The sequence below is a fragment of the Neofelis nebulosa genome, chromosome 11 (assembly GCF_028018385.1).
Source record: "Neofelis nebulosa isolate mNeoNeb1 chromosome 11, mNeoNeb1.pri, whole genome shotgun sequence".
NCBI classification, from domain to species: Eukaryota; Metazoa; Chordata; class Mammalia; order Carnivora; family Felidae; genus Neofelis; species Neofelis nebulosa.
Window position 1 is genome coordinate 64,187,801 of NC_080792.1, and position 11,758 is coordinate 64,199,558.

Below are 11,758 nucleotides of genomic sequence, written 5' to 3' on the forward strand. Positions count from 1 at the left end.
GAATACAGACTCGCATATTAGAAACATTTAAAGGAAAATAATTACATGACACACAATGTAACATCACATTGTTTTTGAATTCAGAGTTAAAAAAAATTAGTAAAAACTCAAACTTTCTTTCTTGGAAAGGACTATCTTTTTCTTTCTGAGATTACCTTCTTTCTGTTTTGGTGGAGGGGAATGCCCTTTTATGAAAGTTTTGAGAAATTTTATGAAATTAATTAAGAGTTCTTATAATTTTCAAGAAACTGTTCTAGGTCTTAAGGTGTTAGCAATGAAGGAAACACAGGAAGTCTCTTAACACAAGAGCGAATTCCAGAAAGCAAACAAATGCATGTTCTGTTGATAGTAATAAGGGCTATGAAGAAAAATGAAGTAGGGTCAGTTTAAGCAGTGGCGCTCAACCTTGGCTCAACACTGGAAACACCTGGCAGCTTTAAAACATGCTGATGCCTTGGTCCCAGCTGAAGGGATTCTATTTTGGTTGCTCTGGAGTGCAGTTTGGTCATCTGGATTTTAAACTCCTCAGGTAGGTCTAATGTACAGCCAGACTTGAGAACCACTAGGTTGGAGAGTGACATAGATGCTACTTTAGGGAGGTGATGAGAGACTGCCTCTCTGACATAGTCATGGGGGAAGAGACCTGAAAACAGACAGATTGTGAGCCAAGAGCATATCCAAAGTGCATTCCAAGTAGATGGACCACACAGGTCAAGTCCTGGAGTGAGTGTGTGCTGGATGTGCTCTCAGGATGGGAAGGTTGTATGTTTGGGTGGAGCCGAGTGAGGCAGGGGAAGAGTGAGCATTAGGCTGGAGGGGTAAGCAGGAGCCAGATCATGTAGAGCCCTGTAGGCCACAGAAGGAACTTGGGGTTAGTCTAATGTGATGGGAAGCCAGAGGAAGATTTGGGGCAGGGAAGTGAAATAGTCGAATTCATTTTTGAAAAGGCTTATTCTGGCAGCTGTGTGGAGAATATCAGGTGCTAAATATCAGGTGCAAGAAGGGAAGTAGGGGACCAGTTAGGAACCTACTGCTGTAGATCAGGCTAGAAATAATGATGGCTTAGCCCCAGAGTGTTAGGAGATGAAGGAGCGAAGAAGTGTTTGGATTGGGGATAATTGGGAAAGGTAGAGTGAAAGGAATTTGCTGATAAATTGGATGTTGGGTATCAGAGAAATTAAAAAAGGAGTCAGGAATAACTTCCAAGCCTTTGACTTAAGCAAACATTTTTGGGTGATTGGTGATGCCATTTGCAAAGCTGTATGACACTGGAGAAACAGATTTTTGTTGGCAGAAAGGGATCAAGAGTTTTGTTTTGGGACATGTTACATTTGAGATGAGATGATGTTGGGGTAATAAATGGTAGGGTTTTACTTGTTAATATTCTCAATTGACCGACAGTTGGTAACATCGGTCCTTGAATTTCAAAAGTTATACTATTCCATCAATATTTTAAGCTAGTGTATTCCTGTTGTAGAGCACGATTAGGAATTGTGTTCCTGTTTATAAATATCTCCTGGTAAAATATGTCTAAAAGAAATTGGAAGACTTCCAGTTTTAAGAAATTAGCAATCTTTTACTAATTAGACTGTTGAAATTCCTCCTGGTTTTATCATTTCTCTGAAGTATCTGCATTATGGCAAAATTAAAGCATTAATCTAGGGGCGCCTGGGTGGCGCAGTCGGTTAAGCGTCCGACTTCAGCCAGGTCACGATCTCGCGGTCCGTGAGTTCGAGCCCCGCGTCAGGATCTGGGCTGATGGCTCGGAGCCTGGAGCCTGTTTCCGATTCTGTGTCTCCCTTTCTCTCTGCCCCTCCCCCGTTCATGCTCTGTCTCTCTCTGTCCCAAAAATAAATTAAAAACGTTGAAAAAAAAATTTAAAAAAAAAAAAAAAAAAGCATTAATCTAATGTTAGATTGGGAGATTTATATAGAAATATATTCACAACAGTGGCTGGACTAAAGCCTTTAAATTTCATGCCCTGTCTGTGCGTAAAAATAAGACACCTGTGCTTTTCTGAGATCTCTGTATACATTGTAGCATCTCAGAAGCTGAAAATCAAGAACTTATGTAAACGAGAAAAAAAAATCTTTCCTTCCAGCACCATGGGTGATACCAGAATAGAATGTGTTATAAATGCTAAGAGATGTTGTTAATATTTAGTAGAGTCATCTTGAATGTCTGACTCTTTTCCCTGCTATTTGGCCAATGGAACAATAAAATAATTCCCTATGATATCAGAGCCACATTATGAATTTGAGTGTTTGTGAGCAGAGTTCCCTTGTGGCTCAGAATGTCTGAATACAAGTCAGCATCCAGAGTGTGAGATGACAACATCTTTCAAATGTGACTAAAATAGAGTCCTTCCGTGTTTCTCTGGCAACGAAAGGGAAAAACTACATTTTTCTTTTAGAAAAAATAAACTATGAAAGAAAAAGCTAAAATTCCCAAGAATCTGAGTATCTTTCAATGTAGTTCATTTCCTAATATCCAGTGATTTTTATCACTAGGTATACAAGCCTCTACATTGAAAATGTACTTGGAAAAATTGATACAAAAAGAATAAAACCATCTCATGGGGATGGAAACTGCATTCTGTAATTTCATTTATCATGAATTTATTTGAAACTAAATTGTGGCCATCTGGACACTAGTGACATTAAAAACATGTTCATGTTGTGCCTATTTGGGTCACTTTCTTGGGTTTTAAGGGTCTCTTCATAAACATAAGCAGCATAAGTAACCTAGCATTAATGAAGTTCCTATGGAGATTTTTAGGGCCATAATGTTTCTACCGATTTCTTTCTGTGGATCTATGACATGTATCCCCAAAACAGAGCTTTGTGTATTTTTTGAAGAATAAAAACACATGAAGGCACAAAGCCTGCTTCATAGAGGCTCCCAAGAGTGCTTTCTCTTGGTCCCAAAAGGTAGCTTTCAGTGGTGATGGGAACCGGAAGGGATGTTGGGAGCAGCAATTCCAGGCGATCCCTATTCTCCCTCTGCCTCAGATATCACTCACTGCTTCTGTTTTTGTGATCTTTTCACAGTCGTGAAAAAAATTTGAAAACATGATATGTCTGACAAAAGCTGACGGTGAAATCCTACTGGCACAAGGTAAAAATTGGTCTTCATGCACTTCCATGAGTCACACACACACAGACCTCTGATAGCAATGCTAACATATGTTTAACATATACTTCGTGCTCTCCATACATCATTAATCCTGAAAACAGTGCTATGATGTAGGCATTACTATTAGCCCCATTTTACAGATGAGAAAATGGGCCTTAGAGATTAAGTAATTTGTCTCCATCTATCCCGCCACCAAAGGGAGCAGCTGGAAACACTATCATAGTTCTCCAAACAGTCACATGGAGAAAATTTTCAAGAGCAACCGACACGGTCTTCTAGGCTTCTGGGCTCTTGACTAACCCCACATAAGGCATATACCACCTACTCCTCACCAACTTGTCAGGAGACCCACCACATCACTAAGCCCTTGGGTAGAGAGTAATTAATACCTGTCCTAAATATCCTGGAGGCTTAAGAGTGCTAAAGATATTTAAAGCTAGAAAGACTCACCCAACGGACACTGTTTACTCACCTGGCAAAATCCGGTCGATGGGAGAAAGGAAAGAACAATAATTATCTAATAAAACTCCCCTTCCTTTTCCTGCAAGTTAATTTGAACAAAGATTCTACTTGTGGTATATAAAAACCTAGAGTCGAAAGGGATCTCTACAGGCAAAGAGCAGCTCAATTCTAGTTTCTTTTAATTTTAATATAATTCTTGAACATGAGTCTTTGTTTTAAAATTTTATATATTGTGAAGTTTCATAATATCAAAAGATGGCTGGTTTTCAGGTCTTAAGCTTCTCCAGAAGGAAAAGTCTTGTCTTGAAAGCATTTCTAGCTGAAAAGCTTCAGCAAGTTCTGGCAAGAGTTTGGAATCACGAACAACCTTGTTCTTTCTCAAATTGTGTGACTCAAAAGTCATTTCTTCTTACTCCTTGCCAAATGGTTGGGCTACCCTAAGCCCTGAGATGAATGCCTCCCAGAATTCATCTCCAGTCACATTTGCCTTGTCGCCTCTCCAGGTTAATCTGGTCCTGTGCACCTGAGCAGGGGACAGATCCAGAAGTTTGTAATGCACTTAGGCAGTATTTTCCCTTTGGACTTCCAGCCCGAGTCAGGCCCAGGTGGGTGGTGATTCAAGTTGAAAGGAACGTTGGCTCCATCCAAGCTTTTGGTTTTGATCTGTAGGAAAACTTCTTTGTAATGCGTGCCAGGGGAATGTAATTAAAAAAAAATACTATGTGGGGAATTGTTATATAAGAGTAAGAATGCTTTATGGTCCCTTGGCTGGGATGTTTAAAATGCCATATTGCAGGGGTGGAAACGTAAAGTGGAAGAATATTGCAAGCAAAGTTTTGGTATAAAATATGCCCTTTTAAAAAAAAATTGGAGTTTAAGTGCTCTTTTTAAAGGACTTTAAAAGTCACCCCATTGGCTGTTGCTGGTGTTTTCTCCCAATCTTGAAAGTGTTGGAAGGTGATGAATCACAAAGGCCAGGAAGAAGCTTCTCATTCTTGTCCTCATCACCTGGCATGAGACCATATGACCATATAATAATCTTTAAAAATCATCTGCAACAGGAGACCTCTTGAATTCTAAGACTGATTTGTATTTTAGGTAAATTTTTACTTGGAACAACATAGGCCCAAGGTTGACATCAAAGTCACTTATTTCTTCTTTCCCCTGATCCAGCTAATTTTTTATCTATGAAATGAGGTGGGTTATTACAAAAAATTATGCAAATAACTCTCGCAAAAAAGATTTAAAACATTGGTAGTTGAAATGATTGCTTTATTTCTGCATTTATTAATGTAATGCAGACATATTATTTATAGCCTAATTATTTACACTCCAGTTTTTATTTCTCTGGTTAATTGTTTTTTATTATGAATATTTTAAAGCATACCTGATGTTCATAGGTTCTGATAATATGCAGAACAACAATCTGCTTAAAGTAAAATCTATTGTAATATGTGTCTAAAACTTGGAATTTATCAATAATAAGGAAAAGCAATACTGTAGGTAGAATTTTCCCTGTAAAATTATTTCAACTTTCCTGTAAATATGAAAATTCAAATACTAAAAGTAAAAACAAAAACAGACTATACTTACCTGATGGGACCTCTGTAACTTTCCCATTAAAATACCCAAGAAGATACCCAAAAGGACAAAAAGTGGGAACAGTACGAGAAAGTAAGGGGCGGGGGGGAGACTGTTTGCAAAGTTGAAACACAACTGTGCTATTATATCACTGGGGGTGGGCTAAGCAACAAATTCTGGGGCTCTGTGTGCTGTGAATTCTAAACTAAAGCAGCAAGGATAACATCAGTAAAGAAAGAAAAAGGCTTTGGGGCGCCTGGGTGGCGCAGTCGGTTAAGCGTCCGACTTCAGCCAGGTCACGATCTCGCGGCCCGTGAGTTCGAGCCCCGCGTCAGGCTCTGGGCTGATGGCTCGGAGCCTGGAGCCTGTTTCAGATTCTGTGTCTCCCTCTCTCTCTGCCCCTCCCCCGTTCATGCTCTGTCTCTCTCTGTCCCAAAAATAAATTAAAAATGTTGAAAGACTTTAAAAAAAAAAAAAAAAAAGAAAGAAAAAGGCTTTGATTTACCTCCAGTGCCTGCCCAGAACAAGGAGGTCTCTTGGACTAAAACACCAAAGAGGCATTCAGCCATCTCCCTGCTGTACATGAACTCTGCTCTAAGCTGGTCAGTTATAGCCCTTCTTGACTTACCCACCTCCAGCCCCACCACAAGCCTTTTTTTTCCCCTATATCTACTCAGACTCTAAAACTCCTGCCATACTGCTGGCAAGTAGAGTGATGAGTTTCAGTATAAAATGATTTTTACAAAATAACTATAGTCAAAAGGAAAGAATGGAAGAGCCCCAAGAACAGTGTCTGTTGGGGAAGCTATCAGAAATGTCACAAAGGGATAGAGATGGTGGTCAACTTTTGACCACCGTTGGAGAGTTCACACTGTAGAGGGACAGGTCCCCACTACCATATCAATTCCATTAGGGCAAAGTATTGGTGACCACGGCTTGGGTATCAAAGCCACGCTTTTATGCTGGGTTGGTCTAAAGCTACATATTTACTCTTTTGAGTGCTCTTCATTTTGTCTGCAGATTTTCTTCCATTCAGTATAATTTCCCTTCGGCCTAAAAATGTTGTGTTAGCATTTCTTGCGGTGGCAGTCTATTGGCAATGAATTCTCTTAGTTTCAGTGTTTGAAACTGTCTTTACCTTGCCTTCATTTTTGAAGGGAATTTTTGCTGGATACAGAATTTTAGTGTGTTAGTTTTCCCCTTTCAGGACTTTAAAGATGTGGTTCTGGTGATTTCTGCTTTTCATTGTTTCTGGGAGAATTCAGCCATCATTTTCTTCATTATTTCTCCTAAAGTAACTCCCGCCCCCCCATCCCCCCACCCCCCCACCCTCACACCCATACCCCCACCCCCCCACCACCCTCCCCCCGCCCCCACCCGGTGAACACTCATAAGATCTGCTCTTGTCTTTGTTTTTTAACAGTTTGACTCTGATGTGTTCAGGAGCAATTTTCTTTGTGTTTATCCTGCTTGGAGTCCCCTGAGATTCTTGGATCTGTGGATTGGTATCATCAATCCAAGAAATTTCTCAACCATTATTTCTTCAGATTTTCCCCATGTTCTACTCTCTCTCTTCTCCCTCTGGGACTCAGTTACATGCATAACATTCAGTCATTATTGTTATTGTCCCACAGAACTCAGATTCTCTCTTGTTTTTAACCCCCTTCCACCCCTCCTCACCTCCGTTTAGTTTAACTTTAATAATTTCAATTGACTTGACTACAAGCTCACTGATTTCTTTTCCTCTGTTTTGTATAGTCTGCTGAGTCTTATATCTGTTAGGTTTTTATTTCTAACATTTCTATTTGTTTCTTATAATTTCCTGCTCTCTGTGGATATTGCCCATGTATTTATGCATTGCCCAATTTTTGATCACTAGATCCTTTTACATATTTTTATGGTTATTTTAATTTTGAGAGAGAGAGAGAGAGAGAGAGAGAGAGAGAGAGAGAGAATGTGTATGAGGCAGAGGAGGAGCAGAGAAATTGGGAGAGAGACAGAATCCCAAGCAGGCTCTGTGCTGTCAGGGCAGAGCCTGATGTGGGACTCAAAACCACGAACCATGAGATCATGACCTGAGCTGAAATCAAGAGCTGCATGCTTAACCAATTCAGCCACCCAGGCACCCCTATTATAGTTATTTTAAAGTCTCTGTCTGATAAGCCCACCATCCGGGCTGTCTCTAGGTTCATTTTTATTGATCGCTTCTTTTTTCAACCTTAGCTCACATTTTCTTGCTTCTTTGAATGTGTCATAGTTTTTAATATTGGATCAGGCAATTATGTGTGAAAGAACAATGAAAAGGAAAATAATATTTACTCCCAGAAAGTAAATGTAGGGGCCTGAGTTGATCTAATGTTTAAAAAAATTTTTTTTTATGTTTATTTTTTGAGGATAGAGACAGAGCATGAGCAGGGGAGAAGTAGAGAGAGAGGAAGGCACAGAATCCGAAGCAGACTTCAGACTCTGAGCTGTTAGTACATAGCCCCATTTGGGGCTCAAACTCACGAATGGTGAGATCATGACCTGAGCCAAAGTCAAATGCTCAACCAACTGAGCCACCCAGGCACCCTTGATTTAATCTTTAGTTGAACTGAGTGTGGACTTCATTGCTGAATTGGTAGATTCAAGTCATCACTAGCTTCAGCTGTTTTGAAGGCAGGACCAGCACTTTCCCTTTAGCAGGGCTTGGGACCCTGTAGATGTCTCTTTGCTTTATAATCAAGTCACTGGCTTTCTAAACCATGGAAGATCCCTTTCTGCTTTACAGGCTAGCTACCAACTCTTTGGGTCAGTGGGAAGTTCTTTTTGATTGTCAATTATGATCCCTACTCTGAGGGCCTCAGGAGATCTCTCAGTGTCTTACCCCAGCCTATGTAGCACACTCAGAGAAGACCCATGGGGTCTTTGTCTCAGCATTCTGCCCTCCCCTAGCTATAGGAAGCTGCCAGTCAGTGCCTTGTACTGAGTGAAATACTCAAAGAGCTTTCTCTCATTCCTCCTTACCTGCACCGAGGCTTTGGCTTACCACTTCTCTCTATTCAGTGGAAGCCCATGGGATAGAGTTGACAGGTGGGTGCAGGACTGATCTGTGGATAAGACTCCTTGGGATTCTAAACTGTTGCAACAATTCACATGGGGCTTTGGGATTATGGGACTCAACTAAAGTCATCTTATAAGGAAATACAGAGCCTTAAAGAATATAATAGAGAAGAAGAAATGTTGAAAATCAATAAGATAAAAACAGAGAGGGAGGCAAACCATAAGAGACTCTTAAATACAGAGAACAAACTGAGCGTTGATGGGGGAGAGTTGGTGGGTGGGTTAAATGAGTGACAGGCATTGAGGAGGGCACTTTTCAGGATAAGCACTGAGTGTCATATGTAAGAGATGAATCACTGGATTCTACTCCTGAAGCCAAGATTATACTGTCAACTAACTTGAAAATCAATTAAAAATAAAAGAAAGAAAGAAAGAAAAAGAAAATCAATGAGATAAGTCTCCATCTAAAGAAGATAGAAAAATAACATAAAAATAAACCCAAACAAAGAGAAATAAGGAAATAAAAAAATTAAATGGATAATCAGCAGATCATAGAGAGGATGGAAAAAGACCAAATTTGAGTCTTTAAAAAGAGTTATAAATTTAATACATTTGGAGGAACACAATAGAAGAAAAAAAGGAAAGGCTTCAATACTCCAAAATGGAAATAAGACACACCTCAGATGTTACAGATATGAAATAGATAAAAGAATATTATAAAACAAAACAAAATACTTAACCCCCCCAAAAATGGGAAAACTTGAAGAGGACGAATTCTTTTTCTTTTTCTTTTTCTCTTTTTTTTTTTTTTTGAGAGAGATCACAAGCAGTGGAGAGAGGTGTAGGGAGAGAGAATTTTAAGCAGGTTCCACCCTCAGTGCAGAGTCTGATGTGAGACTCAGTCCCACGATCACAAGATCTTGAGCCCAAATCAAGAGTTGGACCCTCAACTGACTGAACCACCCAGGTGTGCCAAAGGGACGAATTCTTTAAAAAAAAACAACAACAACAAACAATCAAAATCTTAAACTAAAAAAAACCAGCTTTAATAATTATCAAATAAATAATAAACAAAATTAAAGAAATTTTATCAGTAGTCAAATAGCTATAAAAAACAAAACTTCAGGCCCATTGACTTCACTGGAAAGATCTACCAAGCATTAAAGGAAAGAATAACACTGCTCTCACATAAAGTCTTTCAGATAATAGGAATAAGAAAGGGGAAGACTTATTTTGGAGACTAGCATAACCTTGACACTAAGTCTAACAGAGACAACACAGGAAAGACAATGACAAGCAAACTAAATTGGGTAATATATATTAAAAAAAGATAACCGTTACTGCCAAGTAGAGTTTATATGAAAAATGTAAATTTAACATTAGAAAAATCAATGATTTTTAACTATATATGGTGACAGATGTTAAGAAGACTTATTTTAGTGATCATTTCACAAGTTATATGGATATTGCATCATTATTTTGTACACCTGAAACTGTACCTTATGTTATGTCATTTACACTTCAATTTAAAAATAAAGGAAAATCAATACATGCAATTGACTGACAAAGGAAATAAGTCCTCTAATAATCTAAATGGATTCAGAAAAAGTACTTGATAAAATTCATGACCATTTATGATTGAAAACTCCTAGCTATTATGGAATAAAAAGAAAATTATTTGTAGATTACCAAAAACCCTTCCATAAACTTCATATGTAATGGTGAAATTTCCCTTGGAGTTCCAGAAGAGACAAGAATGTTCATTATCCCATCTCCAATTAAGCATTTTACTAGTGCTCCTAGGCAGATCAATAAAGCAAATGAGAGGCATAAAGGAAAGGAAGAAATGAAATAGGTATAAATCACATATGACACAGTGTGTTTTTGGTAAAACAATATAATATACAGGTAAAATATTAGAGTTAACAACGTTTAATGAGGTAGGTCTATATAAAATCAATATACAAATTTCAATTGTGTCTACATAAACCAGCAAATTCTTTTTAAAAAAAATTTATTTATTTTGAGACGAGAGAGTGAGAGGTGGGGGAGGGCAGACGGAGAGGGAGAGAGAGAGAATTCCAAGCAGACTCCATACTGTCAGCATGGAGCCTGACGTGAGGCTGGAACCCACGAACTGCAAGATCATAACCTGAGTCAAAGCCGAGAGCTGGACACCCAATCAACTGAGCCATCCAGGCAGCCTGAAACCAGCAAATTCTTTTTTTTTTTTTAATTTTTTTTTTAACGTTTATTTACTTTTGAGACAGAGAGAGACAGAGCATGAACGGGGGAGGGTCAGAGAGAGAGAGGGAGACACAGAATCTGAAACAAGCTCCAGGCTCTGAGCTGTCAGCACAGAGCCCGACGCGGGGCTCGAACTCACGAACTGTGAGATCATGACCTCAGCCGAAGTCGGACGCTCAACCGACTGAGCCACCCAGGCGCCCCCCAGCAAATTCTTAAGCACACATGATTTATAATAGCATCAGACAAAGCCAATTATCTAGCAGCAAATCTGACTAAGGACACAGAAAGGATATATTTATAGGAAAAATAGCAAACTTAAGAGACATTTACAGATTTAAATGAGCAGAAACTACACTCACAAAGACTCAATAGTATGAAAATGAAAATTTTCACGAATTGATTTACAGAGTTAAAAGAATCAATAACTTTTTTTTCGAGTGAAATCTCCAGAAAAGTTTCTACAGCTTTGTGTATCTGTGTCTGTGAAACTTGACAAATTAATTCTAAAATTTATACAAAAAGAAAAAAAATCCTAAATTTAAAATTTATAGGAAATTTTAAAGGACCAAAAGTAGCCAAGGTATTCTGAAGAAGTACAGGACAGCAGGATTTCCTCTCCTAGATATTAACATAATTTCTAAAGCTGTAGCAGTGAATACAGCCTGATATTAGTGAGGCAGTGGACAAATGGATCAGAATAGAGAGCTCATATATGATTGTATGCATACATAGACTTCGCTATACCAAAGTGGTTGACAGGCTACTGAGAAAGTTCTTACAATAAAGGTGCTCAGAGGATTGGATTTCCATATGGAATAAAATGAAACTGCATCTCTAACCTCATATCATATACAAAAGTTGAATCCACTCAGATTAAGGCCGAAATGGAAAGGCAAAACTGTAAAGTTTTAGAAGACAATGAAGGAGACTATCTTTACTGTTTCACCAAAGGGGAGAATTTCTTAAACATGACCCTAAAAAAGCACAGAAAACATTTATAAGCTGCATTTCATTGCAATTAAGAATTTTATTTAAAAACCCCATGAAATAGGGGCGCGTGGGTGGCTCAGTCGTTTAAGCGTCCAACTTTGGCCCAGGTCATGATGTCGCGGTTTGTGAGTTCGAGCCCTGCGTTGGGCTCTGTGCTGACAGCTGCGAGCCTGGAGCCTGCTTCGGATTCTGTGTCTCCCCCTCTCTCTCTGCCCCTCCCCCACTCGTGCTCTGTCTTTCTGTCTGTCAAAAATAGATAAAATGTAATAAAAATTTTTTCTTTCTAAATAAAAACACC